This window comes from Danio aesculapii, chromosome 23 (genome assembly GCF_903798145.1).
Source record: "Danio aesculapii chromosome 23, fDanAes4.1, whole genome shotgun sequence".
In the NCBI taxonomy this organism is placed as follows: domain Eukaryota; kingdom Metazoa; phylum Chordata; class Actinopteri; order Cypriniformes; family Danionidae; genus Danio; species Danio aesculapii.
Genome location: NC_079457.1, coordinates 19,460,130 through 19,472,235, shown reverse-complemented (window position 1 = coordinate 19,472,235; position 12,106 = coordinate 19,460,130). Strand labels below are relative to the sequence as shown.

Below are 12,106 nucleotides of genomic sequence, written 5' to 3'. Positions count from 1 at the left end.
ATGGTAGAGTATATTTATCCAAATTATTAGCAACGATGTAGAAGTGTATAAGCAAACAAACTAACAGCATATTATATATGACCCGTTTGCATGCTGTTTACCCTGTATATTAAGATGCAATGAAGTAAAAATAAAAATCAGTACAATGTATACATTTAATTTTAATTTAATTTTAAGTGGATAGCATACAGTATATATTCTGATTCTCAAAGTATTTTCTCATTCATTTGAAAGGGATTTTTTTTTAAATGTGTAAAGGGTTATAATTTTAAGCCTTAAACCAAACCAGCCAGGCTCTATTTCTGGAACTTGGCCGTTGTGTTTTTTTGTTTTGCTCTTTCTTTATTAACTTTAAGACTTGTTTTATTTAATGACTGTATTTTTAAATTGAAGCACAAATGCTAACAGTTTTGGAATAATTAATATAGCATTATAAATATGTTACATGTTTAGTTTTTAAGACCACATTAAAGAAAAAACTATAAAAAATGGCTATATCTGAAGGGCTAGATAACAACGGCTACTGATAACCCTGTGGAATGTGTTGTGTTTGTCCTCTGTGAAGATGACACTTATGATTCTTAAAATACTCTTTGAAACCCCACGAGGCTTTAAATGCAACCTTTTTGTAGGTCAACACCTTGGATGAGACATTCAGTGTATAAATATTTGTTCTGTTATGAATAAAGCATCTATAATCAGGGTGTGTAAGCTTTGCAGCTTTCTGTGTACTACATAGCATATGGTGCATTTGGGTTAGACGTTATTGGTTACCCACAGTATCGTCCCTCTGTAGTTAGAGATTGGTTTCTGAACATGACACTCAAAATGTTGCTTGAATCAAGTTAAAAGTGAGCGAAAAAAGAAGGCGAAGCTGAAACTGCGAGTTGCTTTTTTTTACACCACCATAGAACGTTCATGAGAAGTGACAGACAACGCAATTAAATTTACCCAATCTTATCATCTCAAATATTGCAAGTACACAGATATTTCTTAAACAAATTACCAAACACATGGGTGCATTGGTTAGACGTTATTTTGTCTGATATTAGGGCTTCTAAGAGTCATAATTCCCCTAATTCCCCACCAGAATATTCCATTATCATTTGTGGTTGGTGTCAGGCAAAATTTAACTTTTTTTTTAAAAATACATTTTATACATCCCCCCCCAAAAAACTATAAGCTATATTATATTATATATATGTCTTATATTATATTATTTCCCGTTGATGGTTGCAGCTAGAAGGACATCCGCTGCCTAAAACATATGCTGGATAACTGGCGGTTCATTCCGCTGTGGCGAGACAACTCAGATTATAAAAGGACTAAGCCGAAGAAAATGAATGATTATTATATTATATTATATTATATTATATTTTATATTATATTATAGTTATATTAATTATGTTATGTGATGTTATGTTATGTTATGTTATGTTATGTTATGTTATGTTATATTATATTATATTACATTATAACAAAGTATAATATGAGGAATTCTCTTATCATAGACTACAAACAACTTTATCATAAGTCACTAAATTGATCTGTAAAGAACCAACGTCCAGCAGGGCAGGAAAATTATATGTCAAGCTCAAGGCAAAGATGCCAACAAATATAACCAAAAAAACGCCTCATGAACCCATTTCAAGAAAAGGAAGCAAAAATTGAGCGGCACAACAATTACAGCCATCGCAACTGAAATCTAAAGTAAATTAGAAAAGGATAAATTCGCTACATTACTTTAGATCTGTGCACTTTATCTATGGGCAAAAAGTTAATAGAAACAGTCAATAGTATCGACTTACAATCCTGATAATAAGCATTCCTAGTAGAAATGTTTCTTAAGCAGTGAATCAGCGTTTTGGACTGATTTCTGAAGGATCATGTGACTTGCCTTTTTGCAGTAAATAGTAAGACATTCTAAAATACAAAAAAGTCATTTTAAGTTGTGATAATAAATAAATGCAGAAGAAACTTCTATCAAAAACCATACAAAAAAAAAAATTGAAAGGGAGAGTAAAACTGCTTAAAAGCTGAATACTTACCCTGAGGTGGCTTTAAAAAGGCTAATTTGTTTACAGTAAGTCAATTTTACTTAAAAGAGTCATCTTAATGGCTAATTAGTAAATTAAATGTCCTAATTTGAGCCTTGCAGGCTTACTTAGTGCTCTAAAGTGGATCTAATGATCAGAACCAAAACCGTGGTGCCAAAGACTGACTCATTGGAAGAGCGATGATAAAGGCAGGAGTGTTAATGGTTTCTAGTGGCACTCATTAATGTAGCAAACCAGTGTACTGCATACATGGTAAGGGAAAACTTTTTCTTTAGGCTAATAGGACAAGAGACGTCTTTGTGGTTATGAAGACATATAATAATGACAATTAAGTTATTATAAAATGATTAATTTCTCACAGTGATAGATGCTACATGGTGCATTACTGTTCAGAAGTTTGAAGTTGGCTTTTAAGAAAAATGCTTCTTATACTTCACAAAGCTCTGATTTAATTCAGTTCAGCTTTATTTCTATAGCGCTTTTTTAGTTCCAGTAAATTGTAACTGCTTCAGTCCAGTTTTTTCACAGTTGAAGTTTAGTGTAATGTAAATGTCACTGCTGAACGCCCAAACACTGAAGAGCAAATCCAACAATGCACAGCTCCACAAGTCCCAAACCAAGCAGGACTAGTGGCGAGGAACAAGCTACACCAATTGACTAAAGTTTGTTCCACGCCACTGGCTTATAGATCATCGATGGAGTTGCTCTTCTTAAGAAAAAATAACATTTCTATTATTCAAAAAAGAAAAATTATTAGTTAACCTATTTGCTTTTATTGTTTATGATTTGCTTTTGTATTTGGACTATTTCCCATGGCAGATTCTTTGAAAAACCTGCCTCTGATTATATTTCTGTGAGCACTTTGCACATTGAACTTGATAACTTTAAATAAACATGTCAAAAAAATGTTTAATTTAGTTAAATATTATTATTATTATTATTATTATAAAATTATTATTATGATGATTATTATTGTTATATGTTTTGTTCAAAATACAAGAATTAATATAAATAGATCATATTTGTATCATTATGGATGTGTTTACTAACATTCACTTTTGATAATTTCAGTATTTCCCTGCTGAATTGGTTTTATTATTATGTTTAAATGTTAAAATCACACTGACATGCGCTGAATTGAAGTGTACATTTCTGGTAGGAGATTATTTTTGACTTATATTATTGTATGTTTGAAAGCTCTATGAAATTGATAAAATTTGAAAGCTGATTACACTTACAGAACATCATTTGAAGATGAAAAATGCTCTTGTCTGGTTAGAGCACTGTGCTTTTCTGTAAATGGCTCACACGCATTCCCTAGATGGCAGTGTAACACAAGGTTGTTTTTCTTTCTTTCAGAATGCTGCTCCGCCAGAGAAGATGCAGCTCCGAGAGAAGCGCTGGTAAGTTATTATGAGTCAGACTAACCAGCATGCACTCTTCTTCACTGGGATTTTACAGGGGTACAGTCAGTTTGAAACACTGGTTTGCATTACTATTACTGTATGTGACATGTACAATGCAATTGTTTTGTTCTGCTATTTTGTTTTGGATTGAATAGTATTCACTTGGTGAGATTTTTTTATAATAATATGTAGCAGTCAGATATCTTCTGAAATTTAATTGAATGAGCTGCATTAGTTATTTAGGGCTACATTATATAAATTAGTTTTCCAAAAAGAATAATAAATAACTGTCAGCTTTGGTTATCAGAATAATTCTGTAAAAATTATTTTGTATTTAATTTTTTAAACATATTAACCTAACATCATTTAAAAGTACTTTATAACTGTAATTTACAAAACAGAAAATGAACTCTTTTAAACTCGTAAATTTAACAGTGGAAATTGCTACTAACATATTTTTGGTACCCAAAATGTACACTTGCAGCTCATGAAAAAATGATTCAAATATGAATCCTTGGATTTACAATAATTTTTTTTACATTAAGTTGTTGTAAACAATTTATTTGGGCTGAATTTAAACAAACTAATTAAGTTGAACATTACAAAATTTATTTAGTTTTTTTTAAATTCAACACATAAATTGTTGCAACAAATTTTCAGAAATCATTTTTTCAGTGTAATTAAAGATGGATAAAAAGATATATGGAATAGCATTATACTGTAAAATATCAGCATGAAATTTGTGGCATCTTACAGTTTTCATACTTGTTTAAGAAACTGCATTTTTGCTGAATTTCACAGTTACAATTGTAATTATCTTAAAGTGTATTTCTCTTATGTCTAGTATCATGTTGTTGTTGTCATGTTAGAAATATTAAGCCAGTTAAGGCTGTATCTTAAGAATTTAGCAAAGATGCAATTATTTGATCAAAAATGTCAGTAAAGACATTTATTTGAAGAATTATGCTTCAAATTCATTCATTCATTCATTCATTCATTCATTTTCCCTTGGCTTAGTCCCTTTATTAATCAAGGGTCCACAGCGGTATGAACTGCCAACTTATCAAGCATATGTTTTACTCAGTGGATGCCCTTCTTGCTGTGAGGCCCACTGCACCACCGTGACACCCTACAGTCAATTTCATTCATTCATTTTCTTTTCGGCTTAGTCCCTTTATTAATCTGGGCTCTCCACAGTGGAAGGACACTCATACACTCTCATTCACACATGTACACTACGGACAATTTTAGCTTACCCAATTCACCTATACCGAATGTTTTTGGACTTGTGGGGGAAACCGGAGTACCTGGAGGAAACCCACGCAAACACGGAGAGAACATGCAAACTCCACACAGAAATGCCAACTGACCCAGCCGAGGCTCGGACGAGTGACCTTCGTGATGTGAGGTGAGTGCCACCTGCTGAGCCACCATGCCGCTGCTTCAAGGAGTAAAAACTTTGATAATACAAGAAATGGGGCTGCGCAGTGGGTAGCACGTTCGCCTCAGACCAAGAAGGTCGCTGGTTCGAGCCTCGGGGTTCATGTGGGTTTCCACCACAAGTCTAAAGACATGCGCTATAGGTGAATTGGGTATGCTAAATTGTCAGTTGTGTATTTGTGTGAATGAGTGTGTATGGATGTTTCCCAGTAATGGGTTGCAGCTGGAATGGCATCCGCTGCGTAAAACATATGCTGGATAAGTTGGCTGTTCATTCCGCTGTGGCAACCTCAGAATAATAAAGGGACTAAGCCGAAAAGAAAATGAATGAATGAAGTGTCTCTCGAGAACTAAAATAGCATGTTAGATGGCAAGATTATGAATGATAATGAATGCATAACATCCGAGGACGAAATGCAACTGTAAAATATATTCACACAAAAAAAAACGGCTATTTGAGATTCTAATAATATTTTACATTATGACAGTTTTTGTCATTGTCAATTCTCAGGTGTGATCGGCCTGAAAACTTTTGACCGTCATTTAGTTTGTGATTTGCAAGCAGGCAGTTTTGTGAGCAAACTAGCTGTAAAAGTGAGTAATCCTCCCCCATCCCCAGTCTGCCGTGTTCTCCTTTAGCAGCGGAACTGCTCTCTTTCTTTTATTGCGCTTAAACTAGGAAGTTCTTGGATTATCTATGGCACATTTACTATCATTGGACAATTAGGCTGTGTATTGTGCAGTTTTGTGTGATGTGATTTTCCGCTATGAATTCTATCTAGCCATGCTCAAAGCACTGTCCTTAACAGCGGGGAAAAATGACGATTATTAAGGCTTCTTGGCTTTCTAACTGCTTGACAAGTCCCCCTTTTTTTCTCCGCTTTTCTCTTTTTGATGAGCTGCTCTTTCCCAGTTAAGTGGATTATTACAGCTCTGGATAATTCATGTCACAAGGCATTATTTGGATGGGGTGAATAATTGAAATCTGTGTCTGAAAGGATTTGATGTGGATGAGCGGAAGGGGAATAGTGGCAGGGCTGGAGGGAGGCTCTGGGCGCGAGTGCCGGGGTGTCAGGCTGGGGACACCAGTCACGTTAACAGGTTCTGACTCACCTCGCCGGATGGGCGGCCCTCGCTCCTCGGTGGCAGGCGACTCTGGCTGGAGTCTGAGGCAGAGCAGGTTTGGACCTGTGCTGTCACTCAAACCCAGCACCAGTCGCTGAGTTCAGGCTTGAGTTCTCTCCTCCAGGGCTTGTTCTTCTTCCTGGCCTGTCCTTCTACTCCTTCTCCCACACTGCAGGACTTGAGTCTTTCTTTAATTAATCGCCCCCTCACTTTTGCTTTTTATTTTCTCTTGTGTTTTTCTTTTCAGTTTCACTTTCAGCTTCTTTGCATTCCAGTTTTTCTTTCATTTTCATTTGCCTTTTTTTCTTTCTTTTGATTTTGCGTTATTATTTCTTTGCCTCTCACTTTTCCTTTCATTTTTATTGCTCTTTCATTCTCTTTTTCTTGTTCCCTTAAATTCCTGTTCATTTTATTTAATTTTCAATTACTCTTTTTTTCCTTTTCCGACTTTGCTTTTTATTTTTATTTTACTTTTTGCTTTATTATTCCTTTGCATCTCACTTTTCTTTTTTTTCAATGCTCCTTCATTAACCTTTTTTTGTTTCTTTGAATACCTTTTCGTTTTATTTTTCATTTCTCTTTTTTCCATTTCCCTCTTTACATTTTATTTAGTTTTCTTTTCATTTATATTTTTGCATTATTATTCCTTTGCATCTCATTTTCCTTTCATTTTCATTGCTCTTTCCTTGTCTGTTTTCTGTTATTTTTACTTTCCTTTTTAATTCTTTTTTCTTTTGCTTTTTTCTCTTTATTTTCATTCATTGATTCTTTTCCAGTTTTATTTAAAGGGCACCTATGATGAAAATCATTTTTTGAAGCTGTTTGGACAGAGCTGTGTGTAAGTGTAGTGTCTACAGTTATATTGGAGTGATAAAAGACAATAAGTCTCTTTTTTTTTTATTTCCTGATGTTAAAAAAGGATCCAAATCTCTCCCATTTTGAGGCCTACTGCAACGTGAGGAGTGCGGTTTCCCTGCCCAGCAATTTGATTGACAGCTGTGTATTAACATGTCTCTGTAGTAACACTTATGATCATATTCACAAGACAGGACGTGCAAAAAGCAACTAGGATTAAAAGATCTGTTCACCTCGCTGTGATCATTAATCATCATCAAATGTGATCAAGAGTGAGTTTTACAAGTTTAAAACATTTTTAAAACAGTTCATGTTTAACTGAACGCGATTTTACCATCTTTATCACCACAGCCGCATGTCAGTACAGTTATAAATGAAGTGTTCTGTTCCGGTTTGGGGACGTTAAATCAGGTTTATTTTGTATATTAACATAACAGATAACTTAAAGCAGTGGATATTAACTGGTGTCCTGTCCTATTTGCCGTGCAAAAACAGTGCAAAGTTAAACAGGTACTGTGTATGTGTATCTGTGTGCGTGCGTGAACTTTGTAACAACATTGTGTGTGATTCAATGAAAGGCTTGAATTAACTCCACAACAAATACATCAAATCATTGGGAAAGTTCTTACTGTAGTATTTCTCACAAACGTTGCCTGAGATCTGCTTTCTTCATGTCTGTCACTGTGCTGTTTATCTGACATAGCCGAGGCGGAGATTGAGGCACACTCTGACAGGCACGTGAGAACAGTGGGCGGGGAAAACTAGCATTAAAGACATTGGGAAGAAAACAGCTACAGTGTATTCAGAGCAGAAAATTCCAACATTCTAAAAGGTAAAATAAATAATCTGATGGGTGTTTTGAGCTGAAACTTTACAGACACGTTCTGGAGAAACAAAAGACTTATCTTAAATCTTGAAAAAGGGGTAAAATAGATGCCTGTTAAATTCCTTTGTGTTCTTTTCCATTTTTTCCATTTCCACTTCTGATTCATTTTCCTTTCATTGCCCTTTCCTTGTGTTTTTCTTGTAAAATTACCCTTTTCTTTTCATTTCTTTTCTTTCTGTTTATTTAGATTTGTAACTATTTTCTTTCATTTTTCTTGCCTTTTTTTCTCCCCTAGTTGCTCTTTTGTGCATTTCCATTTGCATCTTTAGTGTGATTTACTTTGTTTTTCTCTCTTCTATCAATAAAAATAAGTGTTTCTTTTAATTTAGATTTTCCCTTTAAATTTTTTGACTCTTTTTGTTCATGTGTTTTTCTTTTCTATCCTCCTTTTATGATCTCCTTCACACCAAATTCTGTGTCTTTCCAACACCTTAAAATCGTTTCCATGTACAAAACATCTATTACATAGATGCCCAAAATAGGGCCCATGGGCCAAAGTAGACCCACGGTAAACTTTGATTTGGCCCTCTATCCTATCTGAGAAGTGAGGATAAATTATAGGGATTGTTTATAGTGCTGGACGATATGGCAAAAATGTAATCTTGATAATTATTTTTCATATTGAACGATAACGATATATATTTTGATATAAGTTGTTAATGCTTCCAAATTAATACGAGTATCCCAACAATGACTTCAGCCTCAAAAATGGGAGGGTCCATTAAATGGCATAACATTTTCGGCCGATTAATTTGTTGGTGGTTGAAATTTTGTTGCATCTCTAATATCACAGCACATTTCTGCTGTGTGATTTGGCTCTTAGATCAATATAGAGTAAAAAAGTCCAGAGCTTATCCTTGTTATTGACAAATTTGATCATGATTCGATATCATATCGTTTATCGGCCCATCCCTAGTTTAGAGATTGTCATTTCAAACCTAAAGTAACCTTTTGTCTGTTTACTTTATTGTTAAAAGCTAACTAAAATTAAATGTTTCTATTAAATGGTGTAAATTACACAGCTTTAGTTTAAATGTACACACTGTCAGATAGAGGACAAATCAAGGCAAAGGAAGATTCTGCTTGACTAGTGAACTCCACTGTGTTAAATGTGATGTTTATGGTTTTATTGCAATTGGTTATCATATTATGGCCCAGTTTCACAAACAGCGCTTAGATTAAGCCAGGACTAGGCCTTAGTTAAATTAGGCTATTTAAGACACATTTATAAAAATGGCCTTAGAAAAATATATTACTTGTGTGCACCTGAAGGCAAAAAAAATTACACTTATGTATTTTAAGACTCTCACCGCAAGTTATTTTGAGTTGAGACAGCTCAAACATGCAATTTCATCTTGACTAGCCTTAAACCTTGTTTGTGAAACTGGAGGTAAATGATATACTGCATTAATTAATACAATTTAAAGTAATGTTTTCCAATAAATTAGGAAATTATCCATGGCAACTTTAATGAAATATAGTACGTACTGTATGTTTACTTTCGACTCTCAATGATATTTGGGTTTTGGACCTTTAAATGAAAAAGTTTGGGCACCCCTGATCTATTGCATTTATTATTAATCACTGAATGTCTGCAAATTTCAAAATGAACAACACATCTGAATGTAATGTAGCAGGGAAGACAAAGATTTACCCATAATAATGACTGGTGGAGTTAAAAATCACCTCAGGTTGTCAGAAAAGCAAAGCTGGTTTGAATCCATGTTTGTCAGCTCTGGTGTTTGCCTTTTAGTCTTCTATGGTGGGCTTTCTGCCTCAAAGGTGTGTGAAAGGTTAAATATCTCTCCCTCCAGTGGTGTTTTGCGGTATCCTCCTGCGATCTACCGGCAGCGACTAAAACGCTCAGTGTGTTGGCATGGTAACTGCCGGCTCCATGGGACGCTCTCCCAGCCTCGCTCTGCCCGCTGGGGCTCCACCGCATGCCCCAAATATCACTGGCCTCCTGTGGAAAGAGTGAGGGATGCAGGAGCAGAGGGAGGAGGTGAAAAAAGGGAGGAGGGAGAGAGGGAAAAAAAAGGAAAGTTGTCACAAGAACATCCCGGTCTCGCCGCAACTTCAAAAGCTCCCCTTCCCCAGGATATTAAGCAACTGTGATGAAAAATTTAGCAAGCGTTAAATAAGGCGCTTTGAAGTGATCTGTTTTGGCTCGGCAGTCTCTGAATTTCCGGAGCCCCTCTGCTATCACCACCATGCTGGAAAAAAAAAAAGACAACATCCCCAAAGCCTAGGAATTGGGGTCTGCCTGATGAGATGCTATTGTTGACATTATAGCCAGCGGCACTGGCCATTGCATTGACTTGGTGTCTCAATTATGCTCCTATTTTTTCTTTCTTTCGTGCACCTTGCTTTTGCCTCTTGCCCTCTGGGCGCTGGAGACATCTGTTGCTCAAATGTTGGTTTTGAAAATGAGCTTCAACCTCGCAGGAATTTGTACAAAATCACTCCAAAGGCAGAAAGTATTGGACTATTCAATTATGGGCGATGTTTTGATCCTTAGACCGCTTTAGGCATTTTGGGACAGCATTTCACTTTTGTTTCAATTCTGCGGTTCTTGATTATGAAACTTGAAAGTTAATTATTGAGGGAATGAGGGGTGGTTAGCCAGTAATAACCCAAAAGACTTACTCTGTGCTCACTTTCAAACTGTGCTGCAATTTAATTTGCCTGGGGATCCATCCTCGGACTTTTCTCTTTTTTCCCCCCCTTTGCTCATTACTTTAATTGTAATTGTAATCCTTTATTGGAGCTGTCTGCAGTAAAGGAGAGTTATGGTTGGCATGGGGGCACGGGCCACAGAGATATTTCATGATTGTTGGGGATGATGGTCACTAGGTGGCGATGAGCGGGCCAATGAGGGGTCTTTCATTCCTGAGAGATTGCCTTCAGGATCTGGCTGGCTTGATTGAAGCAGCATACCTTGGCAGGGCATATTTTAGAAATGTTTCTATGACCAATATGATCCTTTTTTTTTTTCTTGGCTGGAAAAATCAATTCACTTCACACCGACCCCGTAAGTTTGTATACAATGTGTAGCTAAGACGGCTCCTTTATTTTCACTGGCTTTCTGGGGAATTTTTTCTTATGTGCATTGATATTATTGTAATTTAAAATATATTTAATAAACACTACTAGGGCTGCACAATATTGGAAAAATCTGTTTTTCTGTGATATAAATTATGAATGAATATAATTTGACCAGATGATTTGAATAGCTCTATTTGTAAAGATTTCATTCATTTAGATCACTGTTGCCCAAACTCAGTCCTGGAGGGCCGGTGTCCTACATATTTTAGTTCCAACCCCAAATAAATACACCTGAACCAACTAATCAAGCTCTTTCTCTGTATGCTAGAAACTTCCAGGCAGGTGTGTCAAAGGAAGTTGTAGCTAAACTATGCAGGACATCGGCCCTCCAGCACAGGGCACCCCTAGGTTAGATAGATCGGGACGATTTAGTCACTTTCTATACAGTGCTATTGCATAAATCATAATAATTTTTTATAAATACGACAGAGCAAAGATAAAAGGGAAATAAAGTAGTATTCGAGTAGAGAAATGGATTAATCAAACATAAAATAACATGGTCATCATTGTATGAATTATTAAAAAATATATATCTTTTAATAAATCTAATCCTGCGATGTGGCTATTGCGGATACAGACATTGCAATATTGATGCTCAAACGATATATTGTGCAGCACTATACAGGGTTGAACAATATATCGTTTGAGCTTCGATATCGCAATGTGTGTATCTGCAATAGTCACATCGCAGAAAAATATTATTTATTAAAGTTTAAAACATAAATATATTATTATTTTTTAGTTATTTATATGACCACCATCTTATATTACATTTAATTGTTCAATTTCTGTAGTTGAATACTGTTAGAATCAAACCTTAAAACACTGTTTGTTTATTTATTTATTTACATTTGTAATTTATTATAATTTATGCCGATACACAGCATAGAAAAATACTTGATCTTCCCAGTCGATCTATTTATGGAAAGATTTCATTCATTTAGATATTCAAATCATTCAGTGAAATTATTTTAATATCGCAATAAAATATTGCAATTTCAGATTTTTCCAATATTGTGCAGTTCTACTTTACACTACCATTAAAAGTTCAGTAGTATTTAACTAAAAGAAAAAAAAAAATTGCACATTGCATTGATCAAAGAAAAGGCTTACAAAATACCACACACATGCAGGTTTGTTTACTGGTGGGGGTTCTCCATAGACGTAATGGCGTTTCTGTACAGCCCCTACTCCTTAACCCAACCCTCACAGAAAACATTCTGTATTTTTAT

General features: G+C 35.3%; 1 protein-coding gene across 1 annotated transcript in view; it reads left to right on the top strand.

The window, feature by feature from the left end:
* Positions 1–12,106, top strand: part of pex14 (peroxisomal biogenesis factor 14) — a 161,115-nt gene that overhangs the window by 40,121 nt on the left and 108,888 nt on the right. The gene's annotated exons all lie outside the window — the stretch shown is intronic.